Raw genomic sequence first — 16,370 nt, forward strand, 5'->3', positions numbered from 1 at the left:
GATATCAAAAGAATATAGCACCATGCAGGAATAATGCCAAGTTGCCCTTGTTTTTTTTTTAATTCCCCACCCCCCCCCCATCATGGGCACCAACAGTTGATTGATACTTGGAATACATCACAGTTGGATTACAGTTATGCTCTTTAGTCTGACCTCTACTTGTCTCTTGCAACTCATTTGTAGACAGTCCAGAAGCTAGCAGCTGGATTTCATTTTTATTCTAGCAGTCACCATTTTATGTTTCCTCAGTTCACTGTGAGTTTCACTATTGATAAGTCAATCCAAAACTCTAAGAGGCATTTAAATGGAGGGAGTTAAATCAGAGCAAAAATATTACCATTAACTTGCCATAGGTTCATATCACTCAACTACATTTTGCCATTGACTCCCCATACATCAAAATGGTGTAATGATACAATTCTCTCACAGAAGAACTAATGAAATACTTGGCAAGAGTAAGTGGTTACAAAGCACTTTTTAAAACAAAAGTGCTGTATTTTTTTTTTAAATCTTGTACAGAACTCTGGTTCAGTTTCTGAGCCTTTCCAAGTCCTCATAATTCTGTGGTATTCATAATAAAGCAGGCAGATGGTTTAGTCTCTGAACATATGCTTTAAATGCGCCCTTTGCTATTTGAAAATAATGGACCAAATTGTGCCCTCAAATAGTCACAAGAAACTTTAAGGGGGCTGCCTCTTGAAATTTGAGGACAGAATGTTATCCAGTGGGAATTAAACCTTTAAAAAATACACTTTCTAAACTTTCTTCTGAGCTCTATTCTACATATTAAGAGAAGTCATTTTCTAATAAAATAGATATAGTAAGGAAAAATTGTAGCCAGTACAATATTGCATGGTTCAGGAATAGATTAGAAGGTAAAATAAGTTAAATATTTACATTTTAAAATTCTGATTATCTAAAAACTTGTGCTAGTTATCTGATTTCATTTTTGAGTGATTGCCAGACTTTCCACTTTTATTATTATTATTACTATTATTCTTACTGTCTTGAAGATGTTTTATTGTTAAAGTACTTTGCAATTATTAATTAGTTAATTTAGTTTAAATTATGTTTATGCCTTTGTTTTAAATCCATGTTATTCATAGTTATTACAATCCTCAAATGCTATTTCGCCAGCCAGTTACTCTCATTTCAAAAACAGTTTGTTGTCGATGAAAGCACATATCCAGGTTTTCACAGAATATGAAATTCAGTGGATATATGTGTTTTGATAATATTGTTCACTTAACCCAGCTGTATTAGCAATACACCTCTGTTTCTTAATGTCAGTATTTTATACATAAAATGAGCCTTCATTTCCACACTCATGCTTTTATGTATTTAAATGTCATTTGAAAAAGTCTCTAACCTAATCTCACTTATCTTAAAATGTCCACGAAACTCAGTAGTCTGATTAACACTTCAGATAAAAAGACCACACAGTTGACAATAAGGACACTCTGGTTATTACAGAAGCCCGAAGTTTAAGTAACTATTCTGGAACTGTAATGTCCCTTTAGAAATTCTGAACAAGGACTAGCTTGGTGCTAATGTAAAACAGAGTTTACTCTGAAAAGTAAAAGCAATAGTTGTACCCAAACATGTTTGGGATGCTCTTAAGACAGATCATAATGAATAATACTGAGAATAACTGAGGAGACTTAAATCAAGTGATAGTTTTATACAAATATCCACAAATATCTGAGCAAAGTTTAAAACTATTATTGGGGCAAAGCATTAACATACTCTTCTGCTGATAAAGGCACAAAGTAACTCTGAGAAACCTCCCTCCTTCTCATTTCTCTAACTTTCACAATAAATCCAACACTGAAACTAAACTCTCAGTCAAGGCAGAAATACGCCGAGCAGTATTTCAATAAACAACAAATTGATTTTTAAAAACCCACCAGATTAAACATTTCCCCCATTTTCCCCTTGCTTCCCCTTGTTGTTTCACTTTCCATGCACACATAATCGCACTTACCTGCACAAGTCTGAAACATCAGTCTAGGTAATTTTTTTGAAATGTACTCTGTACCGATGCATTTTTCTGTGTTTCTTTCTAACCCTCGGGAATGTTAAGAATTTAGGAAGAGAGCCACAGCTTAAGAGAGCAATTATTTGCCAGTAAATACTCAATTTGCTTGTCCTGTGATTTTTCTTCTAACTTGCATATTCAATAATCCGTCCCTGACTGCGTCACAAGCACAAAAAGTCTTTTCTCCAGAGGAGAACACTTTCGCCAATCAACCTTCAGCCATGCCAGGGCACAGCTCGTCAGGGTGATTTGTTAGCTTTAATTAATAATTCCTCACGCTGGCCATTTTAACAAATAACGCAGTGAGCCTGGGACGCTAGATGGCCATGATTCAGGCCGATAAAACTACAGTGGAAAGAGGTGGGGAGGGTGTGTGTGTGGGGAATTCAGACGCCGTTTATAAACACCTCTAATCATACTCTTTCGGTTTACAATGTAGAGGACATCTCCGCTGAATTACCACGTTATGTCCACCAATTTGTATTCAGATGGGAGCCATATGTTCCTCCACTTTATCTGCTAAGGCCCTCTCAGTGCCAACACAGTCATCGCGCAGACAACATTTACAAAAGAGGTCTCTAGCCTCCAGATTGCAAAAGTTTACTGCAGGGTGAAGTTGAGAAATCAGACATATACAGCACTTCTCAGTGAGCTTGTGTAACAGTCTAGAAACACAGAGGTAAGAATTATTGAATGTCAGATTTGCTGTCCCCCCGGCTGCCTGATACTGGGCGTTTCATTTAGTCTTTTTTTTTTTTTTTTAATCTCATACCTCAAAACAGTTAACAATAATGGCTGACTTATTCATGCATTCCACAAACATTTATTGAGTCCTAACAATATGCCAAGCACTGTATTAAATGCTGAGAACTTTTTTGAAAGTAAGATTTTTATTTTTCTAGTTAACTGAAACAATCCATGGATTTATTATGTAACATGCAGATAACGTGCTTGACCAAAGCCACCAAACAGGCAATGTGTGAATGAAACTAAGGATTCAAAATGCTGTATGGTCCAGTCAAACAATCAGTACTTGACAGCACACTTGTGTCTATGACAAAAATGATGCTCAAAGTAAAAACAAAGAATAAGAAAAGGTAAAAAAAAAAAAAAAAAAAAGAGTTTTTTCAAAGATTAGAAAATTTCCCTCAAAGTGACCAGAACATTCAGAGATATATCAATCTGTTTATAAGGAATGTTAAAAGGTTCATAAGCACTTGAAGAATATGCAAAGATATAGGACATGCTACTCATGCCCTGATCTAATATATGTGTGTGTGTGTATGTGTGTGACTGAAAGTTCATCAATTTATCAGATATATATTTATTGAGCACCCTACTCAATTCTAGGAACTGAATAATACTATGTATTGAGAGATAAATAAAACACAGTTTTTGTCTTCAAGAAGCTCACAATTTAGCCACCAGACTTAAAAAGGGAAAATCTAAACATAAAACTACAGTACAATATAGCATAAATATGTATAAATGTATGAGGCAGGGCTTCTAGAAGTGATCCATAGACTGTTTCGAAAGGTAGAGGAGTAATATCATTGGTAAAGGAATATTCTAAGCAGAGCAAACCTTTGAACCCTTTCTAAAACTTTCATTAGAATTAGATTACCAGTTATTTAGAAACTATGATATTTAAAGCATGATAAAGTCAGGTACATAATCATAAAACATTTCAGGATTTTAAAATCAATTTCTTAAGAAAAAAGATTCCCTATATTGTAATATCTTGACATCATCATAAAAGTAAGCAGTGCCTCCATGCTGCTGCTGCTAAGTCGCTTCAGTCGTGTCCGACTCTGTGTGACCCTATAGACAGCAGCCCACCAGGCTCTGCCATCCCTGGGATTCTCCAGGCAAGAACACTGGAGCGGGTTGCCATTTCCTTCTCCAATGCATGAAAGTGAAAAGTGAAAGTGAAGTAGCTCAGTCGTGTCTGACTCTTAGTGACCCCATGGACTGCAGCCTACCAGGCTCCTCCGTCCATGAGATTTTCCAGGCAAGAGTACTGGAGTGGGGTGCCATTGCCTTCTCCGAGTGCCTCCATAACTGGTACAAATAGTGACTGTGTATGTCATTCTTACTTTCAGTGTATTTCAGTTGTCTTACGCAAATAGGAAGCGTTCCCAACATATATTGACTGTTTTTTCCAGCCACTTCTCTACTTTTACTATGTACAAACTTACATACAATTTCTGTTTTCATTGCACCATAAGAGAAATAATATCTATATGGCTAATAAAGGAGGGGGAAAACCTATTTCCATTTAGTGGTCACACCTATAACTCTAACCAGAGAGTTTATGCTATACAGTACTAAGGCAGAAGATGTTGAAGAAAAGAAATGATACCCCAATACTGAAAAAGCTCTTTCAGAGCTAGGAAATGCTCCTGAAAATTGCATAGAGTTCTTAATGACATTAAACACTTTGTTTTATACTAAACTCAATAGTGAGACAGCCACCAGCATATCGTATATACCATAAATCATTAACAGCTAGCCAATTTGGAGTACTGATGTAATTTATTAATTTATTCAGTACATATGTATGGAAATCCTGATGTCTACCAAGTGCTTACCAGTTATTGTTTGATTTTTATTTCTGCAATAATTAAATATAATAAGTTTACCATTTATTGAGTGCTTACTATATGCTAGGAACTGATCTAAGGACTTTACATATATTATCTCATTTAATCCTCACAATATAATGAAGTAGGTACTATTACCATCTCCATTTAATAGGTTATGAAACTCACAAATGGTGAATCTGGATATGCATTATGTGGATTCATTCTAAATAATGAGACCAGTGCCACTAATACCCACGCACCATCAGTTTCAGTACTTGATAGTTACTTGGTCACATATAATATTTATGCCATTACTTTTAATTTAGAAAAATTACGGTAGTTTTGAGGTTAGTTTGAGAATTAAGCTAAGCCCCTATATTTAATGAGAGACGTGTCTCAAAATAAGACTGGAAAATAATAATTTATTGTACCAGTAGGCTAGCACTGGGAGACAAACCGACAGCTAGCTTGAGTTGGCGTGTTTTAGATGATGGAAACATTACATCACATGCTATGACCGCTCCCTTCTCCCTTATTAGAACTTCTCAGAATCTCAGAAGGTAATTCAGAATCTTTTACACCTTTACAAGAAGAATGAGATAATGGTCTAAAAAGTGAGAGGAAGACTTTGAGTCAGAAAGGCTTAGGTTTGAATCCTCGCTCGGCCACTTACTAGGTGTATGCCATCTATCAAATTAATTAGGTTCTTTGAGGCTCAAATCTCTTATCTCTAAAATGGTTTGTTGTGAAAATTAAAGGAGATAATGTACTTAGGATTAAAAAACATAGAAATAAAAAGCCCCGAATAGGTGTACAATGCGGTATTTGAAGCGTTCAGAGCTAAAGCTTATCACATACAACTGAAGTTTACTGTTTTGGAATCAAATGACACATGTAATATCTAAGTCTGCCTTAGACAATACATGTAAATAAGACAGCTAAAGCAAAGTGGACTTGGAAGTCTGGTGGAAATCCCTTTGAGAATGTTAATAATATAGCTGAAATGGTGGTGCTTAAGAAAACAGAAAAGTGAAGTGAAAGTCTCTCAGTTGTGTCTGACTCTTTGTGACCCCATGGACCATACAGTCCATGGAACTCTCCAGACCAGAATACTAAAGTGGGGAGCTGTACCCTTCTCCAGGGCATCTTCCCAACCCAGGGATCAAACCCAGGTCTCCTGCATTGAAGATGGATTCTTTACCAGCTGAGCTGCCAGAGAAAAGCTGACCCACAAAATAGAGATAGGTAACACAAGAATTTACCAGATAATTATAGAACAAAAAAAACTTAATTTTCCAAGTGATTAATACAATGCTACATTTTATTTCATGGAGATGTAAAAACTTATTTGGGACTCACTGGGGAGAGTACAGAACTCAGCACAGTCGTAAGCTGTCCTCTGACCAACCCAATGCCACTGTTTACTAACTACAGTTAACTACCAGCATTCTCCAACTCCAGGCACCCTGATGCCCTTTCCACATACTTTCTTCTCACTTGACCTTGATTTAGTCCAACCATCTCCAGTATTGTATAGCTTTAGTGAACTAAAGTGTAGAGTAAATATTAACGGAACACACATTTACTGATGGTGATGAAGCTGGTCGTAGGTAAAAGGGGGTATTATTTCACAGAAGGGGTCATTGGAGGGGCTTCAAGAAGGCTCTTCTCATTTACTTGAATGGGTAAGTAACATTTTTCCTTTGAGGATTCCTTTGGGATAAGCAACTGCCTAGATCTTCTATTATTGATTCTTATTCAATGGCCTCTAGCTGAGATCATCAGATGGGGAAATCAGCAGATCAATTAATAAGTATAGGAGCTTTCTGAGCCACACTTGCCTGAGTGAGCTATCCTGAGTCAGAGCTTTCTAGAATTTGTTTATTTCTCAGCTGGAACTCCTAATTGGTAGAACGTAGAAGCATAGAAGGGGCTTCCCTGGTGGCTCAGATGGGAATGAATCAGTCTGCAATGCAGGAGACCAGGGTTCCATCCCTGGGTCAGGAAGATCCCCTGGAGGAGGGCATGGCAACCCACTCCAGTATTGTTGGCTGGATAATCCCTGACATAGGAGCCTGGTGAGTTACAGTCCATGTGGTTACAAACAGTTAGACACGACTGAGCAACTAACTCTCTGTCTCTCACACACACACAGAAGCATGGAAGATGACTACTTCATGTACTCTTTCCTGAATAATAGGTTTGATAACAACAATTTAGTAAAATTCTGGCCAGAATTGATCTCTACTGCATAATTCTCCAGCCTTACTTAGGGAAAATTAATCTTCTGGTTAAAAATGATGACAAGCATTCATTATTATCTGGGAAAGATTGAAGGCAGGAGGAGAAGGGGACAACAGAGGATGAAATGGTTGGATGGCATCACCAACTCAATGGACATGAGTTTGACTAAACTCTGGGAGTTGGTGATGGACAGGGAGGTCTGGCATGCTGCAGTCCATGGGGTCACAAAGAGTCAGACATGTCTGAGCAACTGAAATGAACTGAGACATTATTATAGAAACATCTCAAAACTGATACTATTTTGTATATTTTTATATCATTTTCCCAAATAAATTCCATATACTTTATGGTTTCCAAACTTATTCTTTTTTATATATGTATATAAATACCTAATATCTAAGTTCTTTACTAAGTGATAACTAGATAACAATGGAGGGGAAAGGTGATTTAATTCCAGTTTCAAATTTAGAATTCTGTTGAAATAAGAATTTTAGAAATATTCATAAATTGTTAAGTGGTAGTCAATATATTTGGCTGTGTTAGGTTGAGATTATAACTTTAAATTGCTCGAAAGGTCCTTGTCACTTGAGGCCTTACTTTTTCAATGAAAGTCTCCAACCTTCACAAGTGTGAAAATTGGGATTCCCTGAAGGAGAAAAATATTTCTTGTCAGAAAACTCGTCATGCCTAGTTCACAGAGGGAAGGAGTCCAAGATCTTATCAGCTTTCCAGTGACCTCGCTATGTGATTTGCTACAAGTCATTTAATATCCCCTTACATGTCAATTTCCTTCTCTTTATCTATGATACAAAAATATTATCAAGATAATGTGGAGAAAATATTTTGATCATCTCATAGAGCATATGCGAAAGCCCTATATGTCAGAGTATCCAAATGATACTACCAGTATCAAGTGGAGAGAAGGACATCAACACCCTAAATCACCTTAAATAACCTATTTAGTATCTCAGCTTTTTGCTTTTTTATGCTATAAAATGAGCATAATCATGTTTACACTTTTATCAAATAATATATTAGAATAGAAAATAATCTATGAAAACTTTTCAACAAAATTTCATATAATGTAAAAAAAAAGTGACCAATATAATCAAGTCACCAAAACTGATTTTCAAGTATATTAGAGGAGTTGATTTTAAAATATCAAGGCATAAGATGAAGTAAATATTTCTAAGCATATTCATATATTTATTAAGGAAGACTCTTTCTAAGATGGGAAGCAATACTGCCTTTTATTTGAACGGCTGGCTGCATTCTAGGATGGATCTAAGATCTTAGTAACAAGAAAGCCGAATCAGGGAAAGCAATTTTTAGCAGACTGTTGAATGATATATAAAGTAAAATATATTCACTAATAGGTCGCAGAAATCTTACACAAGCTTTTAGAACAAGAACTGCTTAAGCAGCTTTTTGTATCTGGCAAAGTCATGTTCCTGCACTGTCCTCTCACAACCTCCTCCCACTTCTCATTTTTCGTTCTATAAGGCCAGGTGGGAGTAATGACAAAAGGGTGGGGCAAAACAAACAGAGGCAGTCACGGTGGCAGGAGCCACTCCAAAGATCAAACAGCCACTTTGGCTCTGGCTGCCAGAATTGGAACCACAGTGGGTGGCTCATCAGCACGATGCCCTGAGAACCACATGGGCCGCTCCTGGTAGGTCAGCACCTGGGGGTACAGGCCCCTCATCCTGCAGGTAGAACTGCCTGCTAAGAACTGATTGTGCACCTTTCCTTACCCACTCACAGCATTGGATTTCAACACAATTCTGAACTTCCATTATGTTTGCTGAAAAACCTCAGTGTTATAGACACTATACAAAAGCATAATTCTGTTCTACTAATTTCATATCTACTACTAATTTCAGTATGGGGAACTCAGATTTTCCTATACTAATGGGCAGATTCTTGGCTAAGTGGTAGACAAGATAATTCAATATCTAGTATTTTAATCAATATATTGCTTTAACTTTAATATCTGTCTTGAAAAAAATAATACTTTAATACTTCTAGTTACCCAGCCATCTCATATTCACCTATAAGTATATCATGATTTAACATGGTCAATAACCCAGATAAAAGAAAATACAGAGTCCTTAAGAAACTAAAACAAACAAAGATGTCATAAAGCACACAGAGTTGTTCAGATTTATCTTTATTCATCAGTGATTCTTTAACTTGGAACCTATATATTCTTCCTTAATACCCAGTAGCATCAGTTATGCTGATCTTTCAGGGTCTTTCACTCATGTTACATGGAAAGATGGGTTACTTCCAGAAGAAAGCACAATGGGAACTGTAAGAAATAACCCCTCTGTGCCTTAGAATGAAGAAGAAACAGAGGAGGTGAGGGACGAAGTATTCAAGGTTAAGAACTATGTACAGTTTGCAAACATACATATAATTGTGTCCAACAGATATCAAAGTGATAGAGCTCTACACAGAAATATTTACATTTGCTCTGGTTTGAACTATATTCCCTCAAAATTCATATGTTAAAGTTCTAACCCCCAATAATTCAGAATGTGAATTTATTAGAAATAAGGTCATTGTAGATATAATTAACTAAGATGAGGTCATACTGGAGTAGACTGGAACCCTAATCCAATTTGATTGGTATCTTTATAAAGGGGGATTTTGGACACAGACGTGAACATGGGGAGAACAAGTTCTTGAGGATGATGGCAGAGATAAGAGAGATGCAAGTCAAAGAACACCAAAGATTGCCAGCAAACAATCAGAAGTTAGGAAAGAGGCATGGTACAGATTTCTTCTCAGAACCCTCAGAAAAAATCAACCCTGCTGATTTTACTCAACAGAACTCTGACACTTTTGTTGTTTAAGGCATCCTGTTTGCGCCACTTTGTTACAGCCCTAGGAAACCAGTACAGTAATGATGATCACAGAATCACCATGCAAAGGTTAACTCATGTTTGCAACACTTTGAGAAGGTTGAAAAATATAAGATTCACTTCAGAAAAAGTGTCATTGATATGCCTTAAGTAAACAAACTCTTTCATGTTTGATGACCAACATACATGAAACATACAGTTTTCAATTTCTGCTAATGCACTGAGATATTGCCACCTTTGCTAACAAGACAAAGTGATAAGTGCTCTACAGAAGACATTAAAGAGTCCCCAACCCCGAAAAGAAGCATTTTGATTAACAAGGCCGATAAATTTGAATTTATTTTTGTTATTACATAGCCCAGTGAGTTTGGGATGGTTACCAAGAGAAATTATTGGTAGAGAAGAGGCTGGCTACATAGAAGAGATCAATTAAGAAATGCGTTTTGAGTCTGGGTCAAAACTAGGAGACGTTTGTCCAGATGAGAAGTTACAGATAATTTTAAGTATGAGGAATACAGGGGCAAAGTAAGAAGACTGAGGCAAAACAAGAGAAAGAAGGAAGGGGTGGAACAATAGCGGAGGAAAATGAGAGGAAGTAGCTGGTATTGAGAGCAAAACAATCTGAACTAGGCAGAGAAAATGATAAAAAGTCTTATGGATGTTAAGAAAGACAAGAGAAGGTAGCATTCCTGTGTTCTGAACAAAGAGTTAAAAACATCTAGTGTAAGAATTAAGCTCTCTTTAAAACTAGTGCTGTGAATGCTTTTGTGTGAAAAAGAAAAGACTGTAGTTTTATTTTTCTTTAAAGATTCAATAGTGGAATGGAAACTTTTTTTCCTTTAAGTGTAAGCTAAGCAGTTATGGCAGGTAGGTCAAGGAAGAAATACTTCATGGAACAGGAAGCCATAACTTTATACAATGTGTTCTCTGGAGAAGTTACAAAAAAAGTACAAAATAGTTCCACAAGTTTGTTTGTTTTGTTAAGTAGCTTTAAAATCCTACCTCTCCTAATTGTTCTTAACATTTTATTCAGCCAATTATCAACTTAATCTAGGGAAAGAAAAATCAACTTGACTTTTTGACAGCCAAGCCAATCCAACTGGAAAATTCTAATCCTATAAGAATAGGGCACAAGGAAAACTCTGCCTAGCAACATTTTCAATTGTCAACAAAAATTCATGATATTATAATCATCTTTTTCTTCCTTTCCCAAACTCATTTCCTCTAAAGAAATTAATGATGGTACAATGAGATTCTTGGGTAAAATGAAAAAGTGAAGAGAGTCATTCAGTCTTTAAGGTAATAGGACGTTCTTGTTAGAGAAGGTCAAATTATAATCTTTTTATATCCTTCATAGAAGCTAGAGATGGCCTTGTCCATGTCTCTAAAATAACTCAGTTGTATCACTAAATAGAAGTATTACAGTTTAATTTCATCTATTTTCTATGTTAAATAACTCACAAATCAATTTATTTGTTGTATCTATTCATTGAGGGAAATTTTAGCTTAGATGATGACATTCAAGTAGGGAGATAAAATGTTAAAAATGAAAGATTGAAAAAAAACCAGGTATTTCTTTTTCTTTCTATTGATTTCTAAATTAGTTGTGCTTTAGAAATGCCTTCTGCTAAGCACAACAGCTTCTGCTGGATGGGAAATAACGCTCTCAAAACTGAGATAGTAGTAAAATGAATACATTCACATCAATGGAAATGAGAAGGGAATGAGGAAAGGGATACTGCTACAGCATTAAAAAATATATTTTTGACCCTAACTCAAAATAATGCTTGTTTTAACCTTTCTCCTCTGAAGAGGAGGAATCGAATAAAGAAAGAAAAAGGAAGGAAGGAGGAAGAGAAGGAGGGAAGGAAAAGAAGAAAACAGTGGAGTGATTAAGCATAAGAGCCATAAAGTAAGAAGTTGAGATGGAGAAGGAAATGGCAACCCACTCCAGTATTCTTGCCTGGAGAATCCCAGGAACAGAGGAGCCTGGCAGGCTATGGTCCATGGGGTCACAAGAGTTGGACATGACTTAGCGACTAAACCACCACCACCACCAAGAAGGTGAGAAAGTAGGAAAGAAGGAGAGAAAGAGAGAAAAACGTTATAGAGGTACTCTCCTATCCCCTTCTCACTGGCTGGCCCTCTAACCTTTTTTAATCTACTATCTACTCCAACTCAAATGTTTCAGACACAACTGGGATCATTGAAAGGGAGTGGGGAAGGAAAATTACTCCCTTTAATTGATGCTCATTTAGGTACCAATATCTGCAGTTTAGTAGCTCCTAGTACTTTTAAGCTCATGTACCTGCTAAAATTCATGAATCCCTCCAAGGAGGAAAGAAAGGGCATGTCTACCAAGACATATAAAGTACGTGTTGCATACTTTTAACAATACACACACATACATAGGATGCATATTTTTATGCATTCTCAAAAGGATCATATAAACTCTAAACTGATTCTTGTACTCTCTAACCATTCATTAGCTCAGTGTATACTGGCTCTAGAATCTGAATGAAGGCAAAATAAATAGAAGAGGGTAGGGACTTGGAGAAGGGGAAATGGGATATAAAACAAACAAATAACAAACACTTACATAAAAAATATGTTTGTCTCCAAACCAACCCTTAAGCTTCTGACTCTTTTCATTGGAGCTTAAGACTGATGAACTATTTAATTAACAAAAATATACAGTAAGATGTACGATATTTTAGTGATTCTGCATGTTTTAAACATTCTTCCCTGTTAATTGTCTTTGATAGTGCACTGACATCTAATACTGTCCTGATTTTTAATATTCACTCTAATAATAACAATAATATTGAAAAGCAATGCTACTTAATATTGTGGATATCAACTTATAGGATTCTTAAGAAATGACATGGAGACTTGGTCATATATGTGTAAAAAATCAAATAAGAATAATAAACTTTTCATCTATTGTCTAGTTCAACATTTTAACTAGGCTGCATGTTTGAGGACACAGCTCATGCCTTAGCTATAATAATGAAAATTATTTATATTCATTTAAAAAATAATTTTTTCATAGTATTTCACAACCTTTAAATGCCTTGAGGTATCTTTATTTCATCTAATTTGGATTTCAATTCTGTTAAGTAAATGGAAGAGATATTATCTTCATTCTACAATGAAAAAACAGGCTCTACGTGATTAACATGCTTAATATATCTAACAGGTCGCAAAGCAAAGTTGAGAATTCAGGAACTTTGATAACTTACACAGTAATTTTTTCTGCTATCCTATACTGCACTCAAAAAATGTTCATTACACATAACTTATTCAGGCATTTATGTTGTCTTACTTTAGAAATGAGGATGACGCTATATAACCTCACTAGGTCCATATACAAGACATTTATTTCCCATGCTGGGATTTTGTGGATGACATACAGTGAAACAGAAAATATTAGCTATTTTATAGGTGCACAGAGATATACTTAAATGTCAGTGCACATGTTGTGGATCGTTTCTATAAATGGGTACATGTATATAGGCATGCCCATGCATATACATGGGTGCGTGGGAATTAAAGGTGTGCTTACTCAACCCATTAGAAAACAATATTGTAAAGTTAAGCTTGTACTTTCTACTATTAATCTTGCATTTGGTAGTGGGTGGCACATGTTCACAAATAATTTACAAATCAAATCAACATAAATACATGAATGGCATAGCAGGGAATACTTTGAGAAAAAATATCAATACACATATATCTACCTTCAACTATCCTTCCTATTAATCAATAAAACTGATTATTTAGATTTATTAAATTAGAGGTAAAAACTGACTTAAAAATATACTAGTATATTTTTAATCTTCTCTTATAATTAGAATCCAAAATTTAGTTGTTAAAGTTTTACAATTTGAGTGGCCTTATATTCCCTGTTTTCACTTGGGAAATTAGTCTTTGAGCTGGGAAATCCTCCTTCCTATTTTTTAATTTTAATTTGAGATAGATGGTCATATTTTAAAACAATAAGATGGTAGATTGCTAGGATGAGTTAATTTATTCCTCGAAGAAGCATTAGTGGCTCAGTTGTGCCGACTCTGCGATCCCATGGACTGTAGCCCACCAGGCTCCTCCGTTCATGGGATTTTCCAGGCAAGGATATTGGAGTGGGTTGCCATTTCCTTCTCCTTCCTTGAAGAAAGGGTATAACAAATTACAATCTAGTGGATTTACCTGTTTTTAATCTCTTAATGTCCAAAGCAAGCCTTATATCCCAGATATCATAACCCAACTTGAGAAAAACTATGAAATATAGATGAAATTTGTCCCCAGTTTCTATTCCTTATCATCCTTTGACTTGTTTCCTTTTGACCTTCTTACGCTTCTTTCATGAAATTAAAAGACACTTACTCCTTGGAAGGAAAGTTATAACCAACCTAGATAGCATATTCAAAAGCAGAGACATTACTTTGCCAACAAAGGTCTGTCTAGTCAAGGCTATGGTTTTTCCAGTGGTCATGTACGGATGTGAGAGTTGGACTGTGAAGAAGGCTGAGCGCCAAAGAATTGATGCTTTTGAACTGTGGTGTTGGAGAAGACTCTTGAGAGTCCCTTGGACTGCAAGGAGATCCAACCAGTCCATTCTGAAGGAGATCAGACCTTGGATTTCTTTGGAAGGAATGATGCTAAAACTGAAACTCCAGTACTTTGGCTACCTCATGCGAAGAGTTGACCCATTGGAAAAGACTCTGATGCTGGGAGGGATTGGAGGCAGGAGGAGAAGGGGACGACAGAGGATGAGATGGCTGGATGGCATCACCGACTTGATGGACATGAGTTTGGGTGAACTCCAGGAGTTACTGATGGACTTGGAGGCATGGCGTGCTGCAATTCACGGGGTTGCAAAGAGTCGGACATGACTGAGTGACTGAACTGAACTGAACTGAACGCTTCCTTCAATCTTATTAAAAAATTTATTTCTGGTTCCTTTTCCCTGGGATACTAGAAATTCTACTTTATTTTCAGCTGTAATCTGCTGTCTTTATTCAACTCAGATTCCTCCTACCACATCTTTAGCCTACCTTGCCAATCCCTCCATTGGAACACTGCCATGTATCTGACCAATTTCACTTTGCCTTATGTCATGCCTAAACTCACCAAATCTTAGATGCCAATGAGAGACTTAAGATTTTCCTATTTCCTGGCAAGTTATAACTGCATTTATCTCAGCCCTCCATGTAAACCATCTCTATTAATATGTTAGGAATCCCATTTCAGGTTCATTCAATTTTGGCTTACTTTCCTTCCCCGGTTAGGCTACCACTATGGTTCTAGCACGTTCTGAGGTGTATAAAAGGTTGTCAGTAAACAAATAAACCATAAAACTGAAATGTCACCTGAAACCTGAAAACTTCCAGTCTAGCTCAGGCTCTAATGACCAACATGGCTTTTCATGTGCCCTAGTTGTTTTATTTATCAAGTGAGAAAGAAGTACTCTTTACCATGAGACATATGAGGATAAACGTTTAAGTTGTTTTCAGGAGGAAACCTAGAATAGATTCTGTAAGTATCACACTGCTTTTCCTTCTGCTTCTAGAGCCAAAAGGAAAAAAAAAAAAAGAATACTCAGAGTGCTCCAAAATAAATATTGGAAGTAACCCTTTATTCTAGAATTCATCTGTAGTAGACAAAACAATTATACCCCAAAGTATCCACTCTCAAAAACCTAGAAACTTGAGTACATGGCAAAATGTTACATGGGAAAAGGAACTTTGCTGATGAAGTTAAGATTATGGACCTTAAAATAGAGAGATATCCAGAAAAACATCTACACTGCTCTATTGACTATGCCAAAGCCTTTGACTGAGTGGATCACAACAAACTCTGGAAAATTCTTAAAGAGATGGAAATACCAGACCATCTGACCTGTCTCTTAAGAAATCTGTATGCAGGTCAGGAAGCAACAGTTAGAACTGGACATGGAACAACAGACTGGTTCCAAATAGGAAAAGGAGTATATCAAGGCTGTATATTGTCACCCTGCTTATTTAACTTATATGCAGAGTACATCATGATGTATGCTGGGCTGGATGAAGCACAAGCTAGAATCAAGATTGCCGGGAGAAATATCAATAACCTCAGATATGCAGATGACACCACACTTATGGCAGAAAGCAAAGAAGAACTAAAGAGCCTCTTGATGAAAGTGAAAGAGGAGAATGAAAAAGTTGGCTTAAAGCTCAAATTCAGAAAACTAAGATCGTGGCACCTGGCCCTATCACTTCATGGCAAATAGATGGGGAAACAGTAGAAACAGTGATAGACTTTATTTCTGAGGGCTCCAAAATCAGTGCAGATGGTGACTGCAGCCATGAAATTAAAAGACACTTGTTACTTGGAAGAAAAGTTATGAACAACCTAGGCAGCATATTAAAAAGCTGAGACATTACTTAGCCAACAAAGGTCCATCTAGTCAAGGCTATGGTTTTTCCAGTAGTCATGTATGGATGTGAGAGTTGGACTATAAAGAAAGCTGAGCACCAAAGAATTGGTGCTTTTGAACTGTGGTTTGGAGAAGACTCTTGGGAATCCCTTGGACAGCAAGGAGATCCAACTAGTCCATCCTAAAGGAAATCAGTCCTGAATATTCATTGGAAGGACTGA

At 36.4% G+C, this 16,370-nt stretch overlaps 1 protein-coding gene across 25 annotated transcripts in view; it reads right to left on the bottom strand.

Moving 5' to 3' along the window:
- The window catches only part of ZBTB20 (zinc finger and BTB domain containing 20), an 869,429-nt gene that overhangs the window by 474,539 nt on the left and 378,520 nt on the right, over positions 1–16,370 (bottom strand). For 2 of the 25 annotated variants that reach the window (XM_055568258.1, XM_055568259.1), the window contains exon 1: positions 1,985–2,770. The exons of the other annotated variants lie outside the window; for them this stretch is intronic. The gene's annotated coding sequence lies outside the window, so the exon portion shown is untranslated. Of the gene's footprint in view, positions 1–1,984; positions 2,771–16,370 lie in introns of those variants that run through there. 25 annotated transcript variants of the gene reach the window in all.

This window comes from Bubalus kerabau, chromosome 2, assembly GCF_029407905.1.
Source record: "Bubalus kerabau isolate K-KA32 ecotype Philippines breed swamp buffalo chromosome 2, PCC_UOA_SB_1v2, whole genome shotgun sequence".
NCBI lineage: Eukaryota > Metazoa > Chordata > Mammalia > Artiodactyla > Bovidae > Bubalus > Bubalus kerabau.